Source organism: Notechis scutatus, chromosome 6 (assembly GCF_049901735.1).
Source record: "Notechis scutatus isolate UNSWTSFEM ecotype Mainland chromosome 6, rNotScu1.2, whole genome shotgun sequence".
Lineage (NCBI taxonomy): Eukaryota > Metazoa > Chordata > Lepidosauria > Squamata > Elapidae > Notechis > Notechis scutatus.
Window position 1 is genome coordinate 74,978,040 of NC_142014.1, and position 15,917 is coordinate 74,993,956.

Here is a 15,917-nt window from a genome sequence, read left to right on the forward strand (position 1 = left end):
AACAGAAATGCAATTAAAAGTTATAGAGGGTGAAAGAAGATTTTTTTAAATAAAATCACCTTGGGTGGACTTGTGTTATTCAAAGGCCAAGAAGAGATTACTAGAAATTTTATGATAATATAATTCCTAAACTATTATTCCAAGGTTCTGGTATTCAATACTGTGAGAATACCATATTATTTCATTTGCCTTTTTTTCCCTGGGCATCAACTGTGTTCAGGGTTGATGGGTAATTTGTTTTCTTTCTTTATTCATCCTCTCTCTGTCATAATTGCAAAATAAAATTTTCCTCTATATTATAGTCTGACTTTAAGACACTCATGGTTACCATTTACCAAGCGATTATATAAGAAGTTAATGGAACAGGCCTATTTATCAAGTGGCCTATGAAACCTAACCAATATTTTCTTATTTTCCTTTATTTTCGTCAGAATTTGAAAATATTTGAGGGGGTCATCCTCAAGAAAAGAGGGCCAACTTATTCTCCAAAGCTCTGAAGGCAGGACAAGAAGCAACAGATGAAAACTACTTAAGGAGAGAACCAACTGAAGAACTAAGGAGAAATTTCCTGAGCATGAGAATAATTCGTCAGTGTGCCTTGCCTCCAAAAATTGTGGGTGCTCCATCACTGGAGGTTTTCAAAAAGAGATTGGACAGCCATTTGTCTGAAATGGTATAGGCTCTATATATGAGCAGGGGGTTGGACTAGAAGACCTCCAATGTCCCTCCCATCTCTGTCATTCTGTCTTTTGTAATATTGTCCCCGTGTGCATTTCTGCTGGCTTCAACCAATTTTCACTTTCCTTGGCGTTTGTATTTTTGGCAACCTTACGCATTTTGGTTGGTTGATGTTATTTCAGTTCAGTGATGCGTACACTGTTTGGATGCTCCGTAAGAAGGTAATACCATACATAGTTCAATAATTATAAGTGCATTTTTCCAGATGGTTCATGGCCTTCCTCAAGGACCTGGATGGCTTTTCATCTCATGGTTACTTAGCAACACCAGCCTACATAACAACAGAGTTTGTTTTACCAGCTAAAACCTCCTTCCTTTCTTTGAACTACAGAAAGAGATAGATGGAAACGATCAAGGGGTTTAAAAGAGCTTCACCTTTGAACGTTACAGGTAGTCCTCGACTTACAACCTTAATAGAGCCCAGCATTTCTGTTGCAAAGCGAGACATTTGTCAAGTGAATTGTGCCCCGTTTTACGACATTTCTTGCCACAGTTGTTAAGTGACTCACTGCAGTTGTTAAAGTTAATAACACAATTGTTAAGGAAATCTGGCTTCCCTCACTGAAGGTTTTTAAGAAAAGATTGGACAGCCATTTGTCTGAAATGTTACAGGGTTTCCTGCCTGAGCAGCGGGTTGGACTAGAAGATCTCCAAGGTCCCTTCCAACTCTGTTATTCATTCTGTCACTCCTTTTCCTTACCTCTGAATTCACAAGAAATGGTTCTCAGAGGTGCCATTTGAAACTTTCTAACAGAAGTGCAACATCAGTCAGTTTAAATCTCCTTCAAAGTTCCCTTTCTATGTATTTACAAGGGTTGGAGAGTGGAGGGGAAGAAAAACCACGACAATATCAATTCACTGTATTTTCATGTTGAAAGTGGAGTCCCGCTGTTTGATCCTTTCAACTTCACTGATCAGCTTTCCGCAATTTATTGTCTTAAAGCCAATGGCAATGACAGAAAATGGCCAAAAGGTGACCATTTCTATTTGTGGAAGAACTAATCTATCTTTGCTGTATGGAGGCATCCAAAGACTGGTGTTGTTTTTTTGGGGGGGGGGTTTTTTTTTTGTCTATATGAGTAATGTAGTGTGCTTCTGTCACTATCTGTGTGTGTAAGGATAGGAAATTGAATTATGCTTTAGAAGGTTGTAAAGAAAGTGGGATTTCTTAATATTATCCTCCTGGGTCTTTATGACATGATTTTAAAAAGATATTTTTCTCTCTCTCTATTTCTGTCTCTCTCATTTCTCTCTCTCTCTCTTTCTTTTTTTGTTCTCTTTCTTTTTTCTCTCTCTTTCTTTTTCTCTCTCTTTCTCTCTCTTCTAGAATTTAAGACTGCCCAAGATGATTTTTAAAAAGATCTCTCTCTCTCTTTCTCTCCTAGAATTTAAGACTGCGCATGGTGTTAATTGGAAAAAAGGCCAAGGAGAGACACTTGAAAATAATTCATACCCAATAGTTTGTAGTGATTCTTTCCAGCTTGACAGAAAGATAAGGGATGGATATAATGAGATCTGGATAATTTCTTCTTATTCTTCAAGGTTAATTTTGTACTGTCCACAAGGCTGATGATCTCAAAGAGGCCAAGTAAGACGGGGTACTCACAACAAGCGGATAGGGAGTGTTTGGAAGAACAAACTCCATTAAGATATTGGCAATGAGTTAGAAAAAGGTTGGCTTGACTTTCAGTCAAGTTATAGCTGAGGCTTCATGGAGAATGAATCCTTAATGAAGATTCAAGAGTTCTTGCTCTTTCTGTCATTTGTACTTTTATAACTGCCTGATTTGGTACAGCAACAAAACAGGATGGGTACAGACTTCAACGGATAGTTAGGACTGTAGAAAAACTATTGCAACCAGCCTGCCTTCCATGGAGGACCTGTATACTGCATGAGCCAGAAAGAGGGCTGAGAAAATATTTACAGACCCCTCACATCCTGGACATAAACTGTTTCAACTCCTCCCCTCAGGACGTCGCTACAGGGTCTTCTTGCATGCTGAAACATCTAGACACAAAGACAGATGTTTTCCTTTAAGTTGTTACTGTGCTGAACTTCCAATCCTCATACTACTGTCTAATGTCCTCAAACTTGGCAACTTTAAGAGTTAAAGTCCACAAGTCTTAAAATTGCCAAGCCTGGGGAACTCTGGTCTAATGTCTAAGTTGTAGGGCTGTAGTGTTGTTGTTGTAGTTGTTGTTGTTGTTATCTTCTCATCTTCTTACAATCTCCTCTTATTGGTATCATTGTTATGATTATTATTACTCTATTGCTGTGCATGTATATTGAGAGCTTCCGCACCTGAGACAAATTCCTTGTGTGTCTTATCACACTTGGCCAAAATATAGCATTCTATTCCTGAAGACAGAGAATTCTACGTGAATGGAAGACTACAAAAATTGTGGGAAGAACCTGAATCTGAGTTTTCAACAGTTTGAAATCACTGCATCCTTCAACTGGGACGGCATCAAAGATCTTGAATGTAATCTGAAGTTCTGAGGCTCCTATCTTCAGGAACACACAACAGTCACTTCTAATGAAGTAGAACACAAGAATGGACTTTCACAACTCAACTCTCCAACATCCAAGGTTTCCTATATTCCAGCAACTGTGGTTTTTGTCCCTTGAGTTCCCCTGGACTGAAGACAGCAGTCTTTAGAATTGTACCACTGTTGCTTCTTTCATATATAAGCAGTCCTCGATTTACAACAATTCCTTTAGTGACTGTTGAAAGTTACAATGGCACTGAAAAAGTGATTTATAACCCTTTTTTCCACACTTATGACCATTGCAACAGCCCCATGGTCACATGATCAAAATACACACAACAGGCATGATGGTTGCAGTGTCCCAGGGTGTAATCACCTTTTGTGACCTTCTGACGAGCACAGTCAGAAATTTTTGATTTTTTGTTTTGTTTTTCATTTTCCCAAATTTTGTTCTATTGTACTTTACTAATTTATTTGATTCTTTTTGTAAGTTTTTATTGTTTTAATTTTTTATTTTATTTTTGTTTTAAATATGGTTTTACATTGTATAAGTTGCCTCGAGTCGCCATGGGTGAATAGGCGGCAATATAAATTAAATAAATAAAAAGTCAAGGGAGAAGCCAGATTGACTTAACAACCGTGTTGCTAGTTAAACAACTGCAGTGATTCACTTAACAACGGTGTCAAAGAAAGGTTGTAAAACGGAGCCCAACTCACTTAACAATAGTCTCACTTATCAACACATATTGTCGGCTCAATTGTGGTCGTAAGTCAAGGACTACTTGTTTCTGGAACTCTGCATTGGACAAAGGCCACCCCATTCTTATTTTAGTTTGACGGATCGAATGTCAAGTAAAAGGCCTCTGGTTTTTTTAGATTGCACAGCTTCCAGATGAGATTTTTCTCAGAATGCCATAATGGAGAACGACTCTCTAGCTAATGCTGCTGCTCAGCCGAAAGGGATGATTAATTCTTAGTAATGAAACTTTGCATACAGAATATCCCAGTTGGTTTCTCCATCTTAAACAGTCCAAGACTGCAGAGTTAGAGAAAACATATTAGGCAAAGGAGGTGACTTGAGAAAGGACCACACAGTGCCATAGATGAATATGTATATATCCATTATAATATTCCTTTCTGGGGCTAGCAATTTTATGTGAAGGGCAAGTAGTAATGGAGATAGACATTAAAGGTAAAACACAGAAATAAAATGAAGATATAGTTAAATCTAGGGGTGCGATAGCTCAGTGGTTAAAGCCGCTGAGCTTGTCAGCTTTTGCCCAGGTTCAAGATCTGAGTGCCATGCTCCCAAAATTTGCCTCAGCTCCTGCCAAGCCCACCTATCAGTTTGAAAGCATACCAATGCAAGTAGATAAATAGGTACCATTTTGGTAGGAAGGTAACAGTGCATCTTGGCATATAGCCATACTGGCCACATGACCACGGACGTGTCTTTGAACAACGTTGGTTTCCTTGGCTAAGGACTAGAGATGAACATCGTCCCCAAGAGTCGGACACGACTGGACAGGGGAATTCTTTACCTTAATTTTTATACCTAAATTTAGGTTTGTGCCTTTGAGTCTGTGTTGACTTTTGGCGACTGCCTGACAATCCCTGAAGTTTTTTTGGCAAGATTTTCTTCCTAGGGCTGAGATAGTGGGATTGGCCCAAGGTCACTCAACTGGCTTTGTGTCTAAGATTGAACTAGAATTCAGTCTCCTGGTTTCTAGCCTTAACCACCAATTGACCTTCTGAATCTACGCAAGCATAATTCACTATACCTTTCTAGTTTTGCAAACCGCTTTGCCACTATATACATACATACATACATGCATACATAGATACATACATATATACACACATACACCGCTGCACACACTTCCTTTTACTTTTTCAAAATCTTACTTCCTTCATTCGAAGGATTTGATACCTTTCATTCAGTGAAAACTTTGCCAATTGTCCTCTTGCTTTCAACTCTTTCACTCCAGACATTTACTGGTCAACTCAGTCCTAATTTGTTCTCCGTTTACCACCAAACTAGATCCAATTTGGTGTCGTGATTAAAGGCATTAGGCTACAAAATGGGAGACTGGGAGTTCTAGTTCCACCTCAGGCACAAAACTAACTGGGTGACTTTGGGCCAATCCCTCCTTCAGTCCTAGGAAGCTACCAGAAACAAACCACTTCTGAACAAATTTGCCAAGAAAGCTGCAGGAACTAATCCAGAAGTCAACACGGACTCAAAGGCACAAATCAAATGAACATGACCAAACTATTTCAATATGATTCTTTTACATCAACTGCTCATTTTGCATCCAGTCCTCATTCACAGACCAATTTATTCTTAACTTGCCTTTTCCAGTTTTACTAAACATACTGTCAACTCATAAAACATTCTTATGCCTGTTTTAGCAGTTACCATAAAAAAAAGTGGGGAGAAGAAGGAAATCTGGAAGAGCAGTGCAGCAGTTTGAAAGTGAAAGTACATTCCAACTCTTATCTTTAAAAGACTGAAACTAAAATACCAGAGCTTTTGCCCATGAATATATTTCATTGGAGAATGTGAATGATGACACCCAGCCCATAAATGTGCTCAACAGGAGAATCTGGTTTATGAGACACCCAGGGGGAAGGGGGAAAACAGAGTCACAGGTGACTGTAAATTACCTATGCCAGAGTTGGCTTCATACAGGGCAGTGCCAGCATGTCGCCCCTAATAAATCCTTTGAAGTTTTTTGAAGTTTGGCTCGAGAATCATGATTTAATTAGAGCGATTGCTGGAATCCTGACACGTACTTCCTAAGCGACATACGAAATCTTCCACTTATGAACATGATTGAGCCCAATATTTCTGTTGCTAAACAAGACAATTGTTCTGCGGGATATTTATGCACTTGACTGAAATTTTAGTTGCTGAAACATGTTTTTCATTCAGATCTAAACACCCAGTTCCTTAAATTCCATAAAGCCCATTTTGGAAAGATTAGATCAATGTTTACACACTTTCAAAAACTAAAGTCAATAATCTAAAGATAATTTGCTGCTTCTAGAAACTATTATGAGGCTTACATGGACTTATGCACTCAATAGGATTAAAAAGAGGAGGTGGATAATGAATTCCATGGTAAGCTGGGATGATGCCATGATGAGGATGAATATATAAGGTACAGGTTAGCATCAACTTACAGCCATTCATTTAGTGACAGTTCAAAAATACAACAGCACTGAAAAAGTGACTTAAAACCAGTACTCTCACTTATGACTGTCACAGCATCCCCATGGTCACATGAACTCTATGGCCTGTCTAGTGAAGAGAAGGACCAGGGGAGACATGATAGCAATCTTCCAATACTTGAGAGGCTGCCACAGAGAGGAAGGGGTCAAGCTATTTTCCAAGGGACCCGAAGGCCAGACAAGGAATAATAGATGGAAACTGAACAAGGAGAAATTCAACCTGAAAATAAGGAGAAACTTTCTGACAGTGAGAACAATCAACCAGCAGAACAGAAGTTGCCTTCAGAAGTTGTGGGAGCTTCACCACTGGAAGCTTTCAAGGAGAGGTTGGACTGCCATTTGTCAGAAATGGTGTAGGGTCTCCTGCTTGGGCGGGGGGTTGGACTAGATGGATCTACAAGATCCCTTCCAACTGTTTATTTGATCAAAATTCAGACACTTAGCAACTGGCTTGTGTTTTTGACAATTGCAGCATCTCGGAACTATGTGATTGCCACTTGCAACCTTCCTTGATGGCTTCCAACAAACAAAATCAATGGAGAAAACTGGATTTGCTTAATGACTGCATGATTCATTTAATAACTGCTAAGGCTTAACAACCATGGCAAAAAAAAATCGGACATGACTCACTTAAAAACGGCCTTGCTTTGCAATAGAAATTCTGGTCCTTATTGTGTCAAGGACTGCCTATCTATCCTGCTCTTTTGAACTGTGCCGGTGTCCTGGTGTCTGATACAAGTGGGGTCATGATGTTCATTTTGTCACTTGATCCTGTTTTATATTTATTCATACTTTATGTTTCTTAACCTCTCATCCTCCCTGCAAATTTATTTATTTTGTCAGCGTTCCAGCAACCCTCCATTCCGCCCAATAACTCCGAGACAGACATCTTCTCAAAGGTTCCTTTTATTTGGATAGTAACTGGCACAACTGTGGAATCCCAAATCTGAAAGTTCTGGGCTTCCTTACAATAATTAAAAACTACAAATTCATCCCCTGCACCCACCCATCACATCACATGGCCCAATCACCATCCATCCCAAGTTAAGACTTCCTCTCACTTATGCGCAACACAACCCGACCTTGAATGAGAAAAAGAATGTTATTATGTCTAACTAGATATACTCCAAGAAATTTTCCCCTCCCACTTTCCCAGGCTCAAATGTGGCAGCGTGGGAGCATCTGATCTCCATATGATTTCCAAAGCTGACATATTTATTAGTTTGCTTGTAAAATTTATTGGCTGACCATCTTACCCAGTGGTTGGATTCAGGTAGTTCGCACCCATTCAGGAGAACCGGTTGTTAACTTTCTGAGCAATTTGGTGAACTGGTTGTCAGAAGAAATCATTAGGGCGGAGAACTGGTTGTTAAATTATTTGAATCCCACCACTGATCTTACCCCATGGTAACTCTGGGCGGCTTACAATCTTAAAAGGATAAAAACTATACAAAGGCTTTAAAAAAAAACTCACATAAATAAAATACTTAAATATTTATTGTGGTGGATTGCCTTCCCATATTAACTATGCTATGCCTAAGTCATAGTACTAAAATATTAAGTCTATCTATAAAAAAGAGTGATGTTTGCCCAGCATATGTTTGAAGTTCCCTATCATGACTTGGACGGGCTTTTAAATCAGTGGTATAATTTAGCTGGTTTGATGTGATTTAGAGAAATGGTTGTTAAATTTTTGCACACATTAGAACAGCTAAATCCAATACTGTATTCATATTTTCCTTGCTTGAACAGACACAGCAAGAAGGAAAGCCCGGAGCATAACTGACAAGAATTAGGGTTGGCATTATTAACAAGCAAAGCCAGAATCCCAAAGGGATGAGATGCTCCAGGCTTTCCAGCCAGCCAGCCAGCTTGTCCAGGCAGAAAGCGGGAATTTATTTAGCAATTTGTATTGAAAATACTGTCTTAAGTACCTAATTAAAACAATAAGTCCTATTGATTTCTTCTTAATAGACTTTGATGGGCAAAATTATGGTGCTTGGATAAAATTTTCTTCCAAAATTGTACATGCTCCTATCCTATTTAATTCGGTAGGACACTGGGTGGGATGATAAAGAAATAATGTTACAGTGCAAGACCAACCATAAAGTGCCATAGAACATAAAATAAAATATAAAATAAAGCAGTATTTTTAAAAAAACCTGAAAATGGTTCGTAATTTGAAGAAGGTATCCAGCAATTTGTTTATTTTTTTTAATGGTGATTTTGATAGGAATTTTGCAATCTTGTTAAATGTTTCTAATAGAGGTGGTATTCAGCAGGTTCTGACCAGTTCTGGAGAACCGGTAGCGGAAATTTTGAGTAGTTCAGAGAACTGGCAAATCCCACCTCTGACTGGCCCCGCCCCCATCTATTCTCCGCCTCCCGAGTCCCAGCTGATTGGCTGGGTCTTCTTTTGTTGCCCTGCACAGGAGAAGGGAGCTGGAAAGCAGGTTAGTGGGGTGGGGAGGGAATGGGGATTTTGCAGTATCCTTCCCCTGCCATGCCCACCAAGCCACGCCACGCCCATCAAGCCACACCCACAGAACTGGTAGTAAAACAATTTGAATCCCGCCACCGGTTTTCTAAGAATGGATTACAAACAAGAAGGGTCACCTCACAGTTGCAATTAAGATTACTGACAACTGGAACAATAAACTGGGTCTGTAATTTTGGAAGTTGAAATCCGTACATCTTAAAAGTTGCCAAAATCCAGAAGGACTGCTCTGAAAATCTTGCAACTAAAATTGACCAGGATTATTACATTGAAAGGAATAAAAAGGTACTAAAGATCATAGCTTTTAATCTCTAATGCAAGTAGGCCATGGACAGTTCTATGCAAGACTAATTTCAAAAAAAACAAACAAGAAACGGTTCTAATGTGTTTATCAGAATTGACTAATTGTATTAGTTTATCAACGTATAAAATACAAAGAAAAATGGAAATAATGGGAAAGTAAGAAAGGGAAAAGGGAAGAGGAAAAAGTCTACGGTAAGAGGGTAGAAAAAAGCATTGACTTCTGACTCTTTTTAGGATAACAGAATAATTACACACAGCCTCAACTTTTTCTTTTGTGTAATAACATATACAGGTAGTCCTCGACTTAAGATCACAATTGAGGCCAACATTTCTGTTACTAAACAAGACAGTTGTTAAGTGAGTTTTACCCCATTTTTACGAACTTTCTTGCCACAGTTGTTAAGTAAATCATCACTGCAGTTGTTAAAGTTAGTTGAATTGGAATTGGCATCCTTCAGTCTCAAGAGACGATGGTATTGTGCTATGAAACCGGTCACTGCCACTTCCGGTGTTGTTTCAATGCTGTATGCAAAGCTGGAGTGTTCTCTCCAGAGCACGAGGCCTGGGTAATGGATTCCTGAAGCCTTTCCCAAGAATAGATATAGCCACAAGGTAGCGGAGGTTTGAAATCTGAGTTTCTCTTCTCCTAGAACAAGGGTCTTCAAACTTGGCAAGTTTAAGACTTGTGGACTTCAACTCCCAGAATTCCTGAGCTAACATGACTGGAGGGGGAATTCTGGGAGTTGAAGTCCATAAGTCTTAAAGCTGTCAAGTTTGAAGACCCCTGTACCTAGAAGATGGCTCTACCGTTTTATCTGCCCTTGGGGCATAAAGCCCTCTTCTGCGTTCAAAACTGTTGACCATCTTCTTCCATAACCCTGGAAAGGGACCCTTACGAGGTGCTTAAAGTTAGTAACACGGTTGTTCAGTGAATCTGGCTTCCCTCCATTGACTCTGCTTGTCAGAAGGTCGCAAGAGTGGATCACTTGACTGCAACCATCATAAATATGAACGAGTTGCCATTCATCTGAATTTTGATCATGTGACCATGGGGATACCGCAAGAAGTGTGAAAAACAACCATAGGTCACTTTTCCCAGTGCTGTTGTAACTTTGAAGAGACACTAAACAAAGGGTTATAAGCCAAGGCCTACCTGTAGTCCTCAACTTATGTCCGATTGCTTAGTATCACATTTTTGAATGTTTCTTGGCATTCCTCAAGAGGCGACCTCTTAATATTCCACCCCTGGGAATTGATTTGCAGAAGGGAAGAACATCCTTTGACTTAGCTCTGTACTGAATATACTTTATTTTTTATTTATTTGTTTGTTGAGCATGTACTAGATAACAGATATATGTATAAATATGATTATGAAAACATGAAATGGATATGAATAAAAGGAAACATTAGGACAGGGACGGTAGGCACATTGGTGTGCTTATGCACGCCCCTTACAGACCTCTTAGGAATGGGGTGAGGTCAACAGTAGACAGTCTAAGGTTAAAGTTTTGGGGGTTTGGGAAAGAAACCACAGAGTCAGGCAGAGTATTCCAGACGTTTGACCACTCTGTTGCTGAAGTCGTATTTCCTGCAATCAAGTTTGGAAAAGTTTACCTTGAGTTTGTATCTATTGTGTACTCATGTATTGTGGTGGTTGAAGCTGAAGTAGTCATTGATGGGCAGGACATTGTAGCAGATAATTTTATGTACTACGCTTAGGTTGGACCGAAGGTGGTGTAGTTCTTTAAGCTGGACTAATGCTAAACCCCCTCTCCTAATAATAAAAGATATTGGTTGGTGTCAGGGATGAGGCAGAACTGATAAGAGAATTCCACTCCTCACCTCTTCTAAAAACACTTGTCTGTGTTTCTGTTCGGTTAATGGCACTTCCTGTGTAAAGGTCATTGTGCACATAGACGAGAGAAGCTGTAATGGCTCAATTAAATCCCCCTGCATACTGAAGTGAGACTGTTCGCTCTGTCTCCAAAATGTATCATCTGTTTCCCAATTTCCCAAGTGCTTAGGGCTGTCAGCTTTGGACACATTATACATCTATAATCCTCCAATTTGCAGCGCAGCAAAGGACTTTCATACTACTATTCACTGGTAAAACAAATTCATAAATGTATTGGCATAGCCCTCTAATGACCATCAAACAATTAACAAATCAAGAGTAAGTGACAGGCCCACCAGCCAATAGTCCGAACTGTTGCTTCAGAGGAAACTGAAATAGTTTAAAAGGTTGGAAGATGAAAAGTGGCTTCGGAGAAGGAAAAATGAGATGCACCCATGGACATCCACAACTATTTCCAACTTACCGGCTATCCAGCTTCAGGGGTTGGATTTTAAGTCACAGATTTCTAGTTACATACATTAGCTGGTGGGAATAGCCAACACTCCAGAAGATAGGCTTAAGATACAGAAGGATCTTGACAGACTTGAACACTGGGCCCTATTTAATAAAATCAAATGTAATGATGCAAAAAGTTAAGGTTCTAAACCAGAGGTCTCCAAACTTGGCAACTTTAAGATTTGTGGACTTCAACTCCCAGATTTCTATGCTGGCTGAGAAATTCTGAGACTTGAAGACCACAAGTCTTAAAGTTGCCAAGTTTGGGGACCCCTGTTTGAAACATAGGCAAGGATAACCAAATACACAGGCATAGAATAGGTGGTACCTGGCTCAAAAGCAGAAATTGTGAGAGGGGTCTAGGAAATGTAATAGACCATCATGGAATGGAATGGAATGGAATGGAATGAAGTGGAGTGGGGTGGGGTGGAGTGGAATGGAATGGAATGGAATGGAATGGAATGGAATGGAAAGGAAAGGAAAAGAAAGGAAAGGAAAGGAAAGGAAAGGAAAGGAAAGGAAAGGAAAGGAAAGGAAAGGAAAGGAAAGGAAAGGAAAGGAGTGAAGTGGAGTGGAGTGGAATAGGAATAGGAATAGGAATAGGAATAATAGAGTAGAGTAGAGTAGAGTAGAGTAGAGTAGAGTAGAGTAGAGTAGAGTAGGAGTAGGAGTAGGAGTAGGAATAGGAATAGGAATAGAAATAGAAATAGAAATAGGAATAGAATAGGAATAGGAATGGAATGGAATGGAATGGAATGGAATGGAATAGAATAGAATAGAATAGAATAGAATAGAATAGAATAGAATAGAATAGAATAGAATAGAATAGAATAGAATAGAATAGAATATGTGATACCTGGCTCAACAGTAGTAACTGTGAGAGGGATCTTGGAGTCCTAGTGGACAATCACTTCAATATGAGCCAGCCGTGTGCTGCAGCTGCCAAAAAAGCCAACACAGTCCTAGGCTTCATTTACAGAAGGATAAACTCAAGATCATGTGTATTGACAATACCACTTTATAATGCCTTGGTAAGACCACAATTGGAATATTGCATCCAGTTTTGGTCACTACGATATAAAAAAGATATTGTAAGTGTACAGAGAAGAGCAACAAAGATAATTAGGAGATTGGAGGATAAAACATACGAAGAATGGTTGCAGGAATTCAGTATCTCTAATTAATGAAAAGGAGGATCAGGGGAGACATGATAGCAGTGTTCCAATATCTCAGGGGCTGCCCCAAAGAAGAGGGAGTCAAGCTATTCTCCAAAGCACCTGAGGGCAGGACAAGAAGCAATGGGTGGAGACAAGGAATCAAGGAGAGAAGCAACCTAGAACTAAGGAGGCATTTCCTAACAGAACAATTAAACAGTGGAACAACTTGCCTCCAGAAATTGTGAGTGCTCCAACAATGGAGGTTTTAAGAAGAGAATTAGACAACCATTTGTCTGAAATGGTATGGGGTTTTCTGCTTAAGCAGGGGGTTAGACTAGAAGACCTCTAACTCACTTCTGACTGTGTTATTCTGTAATCTAATCATATTTATCATAATAAAAATGCCTGAACAAGTTCTTCTCCAAAGGCCTCAAAAATTATTTTATAAAACATAAGATATAAGCTAGTAAAACTTTATTTTAAAAAGTCAATTCTCTACTCTCAATCTCCTTTTAGGCTACAAACAATCTGCCTATTTTTTGCTTTTAAAAAAAGTGTATAATAAAATAAACAGGATAACAACAAAGGTAGAAAATAGGAAAAAGAGAAACGAGTAAGACTTTTTTTTTTAAAGCCACAGTCAATTGTGCCTTCTGCCCCTTTTTCTATCGAGGAATTGTTGACTTGAACTTTTTCCCAACCTTTTCACTTCATTTTTAATCCCCAAATCCCATAATCATCAATTCATTTTTTTCTTCTGTCAGCAAAAAGTCAATAAAGTTCCAATCTTTTAAAAAAAGTCTTAATCAGGTTTTTTTTTCCCTGACCAAACTGCTCAGCTTCACCATTTCTGCAATTTCAGTTATTTACAATCCAATCTTCCACTTTAGGCATTATTTTATTGCTTTACAAGTTTTTTGCATGCAATAATTTTGCCACAGTTACATTATAAGGCTACAAACAACACACCTATCTATAGACAGTCCACAATTTACGACCATTTGTGCTAAGATATTTAATTTAATAGCAGGAACGGTAAAGTGTGTAATGCGCCAGAACAAACAATTGCAGTTGATTGGTTGGAAAGTGTGGGCTCCTGCATGAGGCAATCTACATTATGATTGGCTGCTGGGTGAGAAGGGGGAGTGTCGCTTTTCCCCCGCCTTTTTTCTTGTGTGCGCGCTGAGATTTACTTGATGATTTACCTCACGATGTAGGGATGCATTGACTATCTTGTTTGCTGTATATATAGATGTAAAATATATTTATTTATATAAAACTTCAAGTTCGTGTCAGCATCTCTGACGACCTTTGGATACCTGATAACCACTAGCAATCTTCCAGGGTCTTCTGACAAGCAAAGTCAACGGGGGAGGGGAAAGCTGATTTGCTTATTGACTGTGATTCACTTAACAACTGCAGCAATCCAAGTTCATGAAATTGGGCACAATCAGCGTGATGACTGTGACTGCATTGCTCAGTGATTAAATTTATTATCCAAACTGTAGTCTAAAGTCGAGAATGATTTGTACATAACAAAACTGCCACTCAGTGCATCCTGCCCCTGCAGTATCTCATTTTTCTCCTGTTAAAGGGATGGGCCACAAAGATTTGCATCCATGATCCTCATCCATCTTACCTTGAAGCCTAAATCAGCATCTTTGATAGCTGGAAGAGATTACTGCTCAAAAGCTACACTATACCTATGATTTTCTTCAAGATACTGGGACTGCCCAAAGTGAAATGAAACCATGCACTGTTCTATTTTGTTTTGTTATTCTGTTCTGTTCTCTTCTATGGAGGGAAGGAAGAAGAAAAGAAGGAAGGAAGGAAGGAAGGAAGGAAGGAAGGAAGGAAGGAAGGAAGGAAGGAAGGAAGGAAGGAAGGAAGGAAGGAAGGAAGGAAGGAAGGAAGGAAGGAAGGAAGGATATCCTTCTGATGAGCTATAGTCACAATCAACTCTGTAACCTACAGTCTTAAGATTCCACGTAGACAATGAGGAACAAATTCCACGTATATCGCTTTCAACCAAGCAATGCCGGACAAGATCCAATTCTTGGTTTCTTCTTGAGAACCTAATGGAATGCTACTTAATCTGTGAATCTTTGCTATCTCATCACACTTGTTTTGAAGAGACAAATGGTGGCAGGGCATCTTTTGCTTAAAGCCTTATTCGAGTCAAACCTGACTCATTGTGACTTCAGGGACACATTCATGCGGTTTTCTTAATAAGAATATGGAATGGCTCCTTATTGCCTTCTTTTGAGTCATTTATTCAGCTTCAAACTGACAGCCCTGGAATTCTCCAATGGTGGTCTCATTCTGGGAAATATTGCCTCATTTCTCCTAATATCCTGCTATGGATTCAAGATTTTTGCATACAGATGGTATAAATCAAGCCTTGGACAATGCAAGGTGGTATAAATCAATACAGATGGTATAAATCAAGCCTTGGACAATTGTAAGATTTGATGATTTGGACATGATCAGAGAAATCTCAGTGTAAGATCTGGGAAATCTCAGAAGAATTGTGAAATGGGCATATTTTTTAAAAAAAACATTGAATTGGGGGAAGATGTCACAAGGGCTCCCAGAAACCACAAAATGTAGCCAAATCCTTGACATAAGGAGAAGGTAGATAGACAACAGATAGATAGATAGATAGATAGATAGATAGATAGATAGATAGATAGATAGATAGATAGATATACAGATATAGTCGTTGACATACAACCATTTGTTTAATTACCATTCAAAGTTGCAATAGCATTGAAAAAATTGACTTACGATGGCTTTTCATACTTACAACTGTTGCAGCATCCCTATGGTCATGTGATCAAAATTTGGTTGCTTGGCAACTGGCCCATATTTATGATGGTTGCAATGTCCCACGGTAATGTGGTCATCTTTTGCAACCTTCTGACAAGCAAAGTCAACAGGGAAGCCAGATTCGCTTAACAACTGTGTTACTAACTTAACAACTGCAGGGATTAACTTAACAACTGTGGCAAGAAAGGTTGTAAAATGGAGCAAAACTCACTTAACAACTATCTCGCTTGGTAACGGAAATTTTGGACTTGGTTGTGGTCGTTGTCAGCTTTGGAAGCCATACTAGCACTAGAAGCTTCCATGCTGCCACATTCTTGAGC

General features: G+C 39.1%; 1 protein-coding gene across 27 annotated transcripts in view; it reads right to left on the reverse strand.

Moving 5' to 3' along the window:
• The window catches only part of CELF2 (CUGBP Elav-like family member 2), a 587,571-nt gene that overhangs the window by 260,616 nt on the left and 311,038 nt on the right, over window positions 1–15,917 (reverse strand). The window lies entirely within an intron of this gene.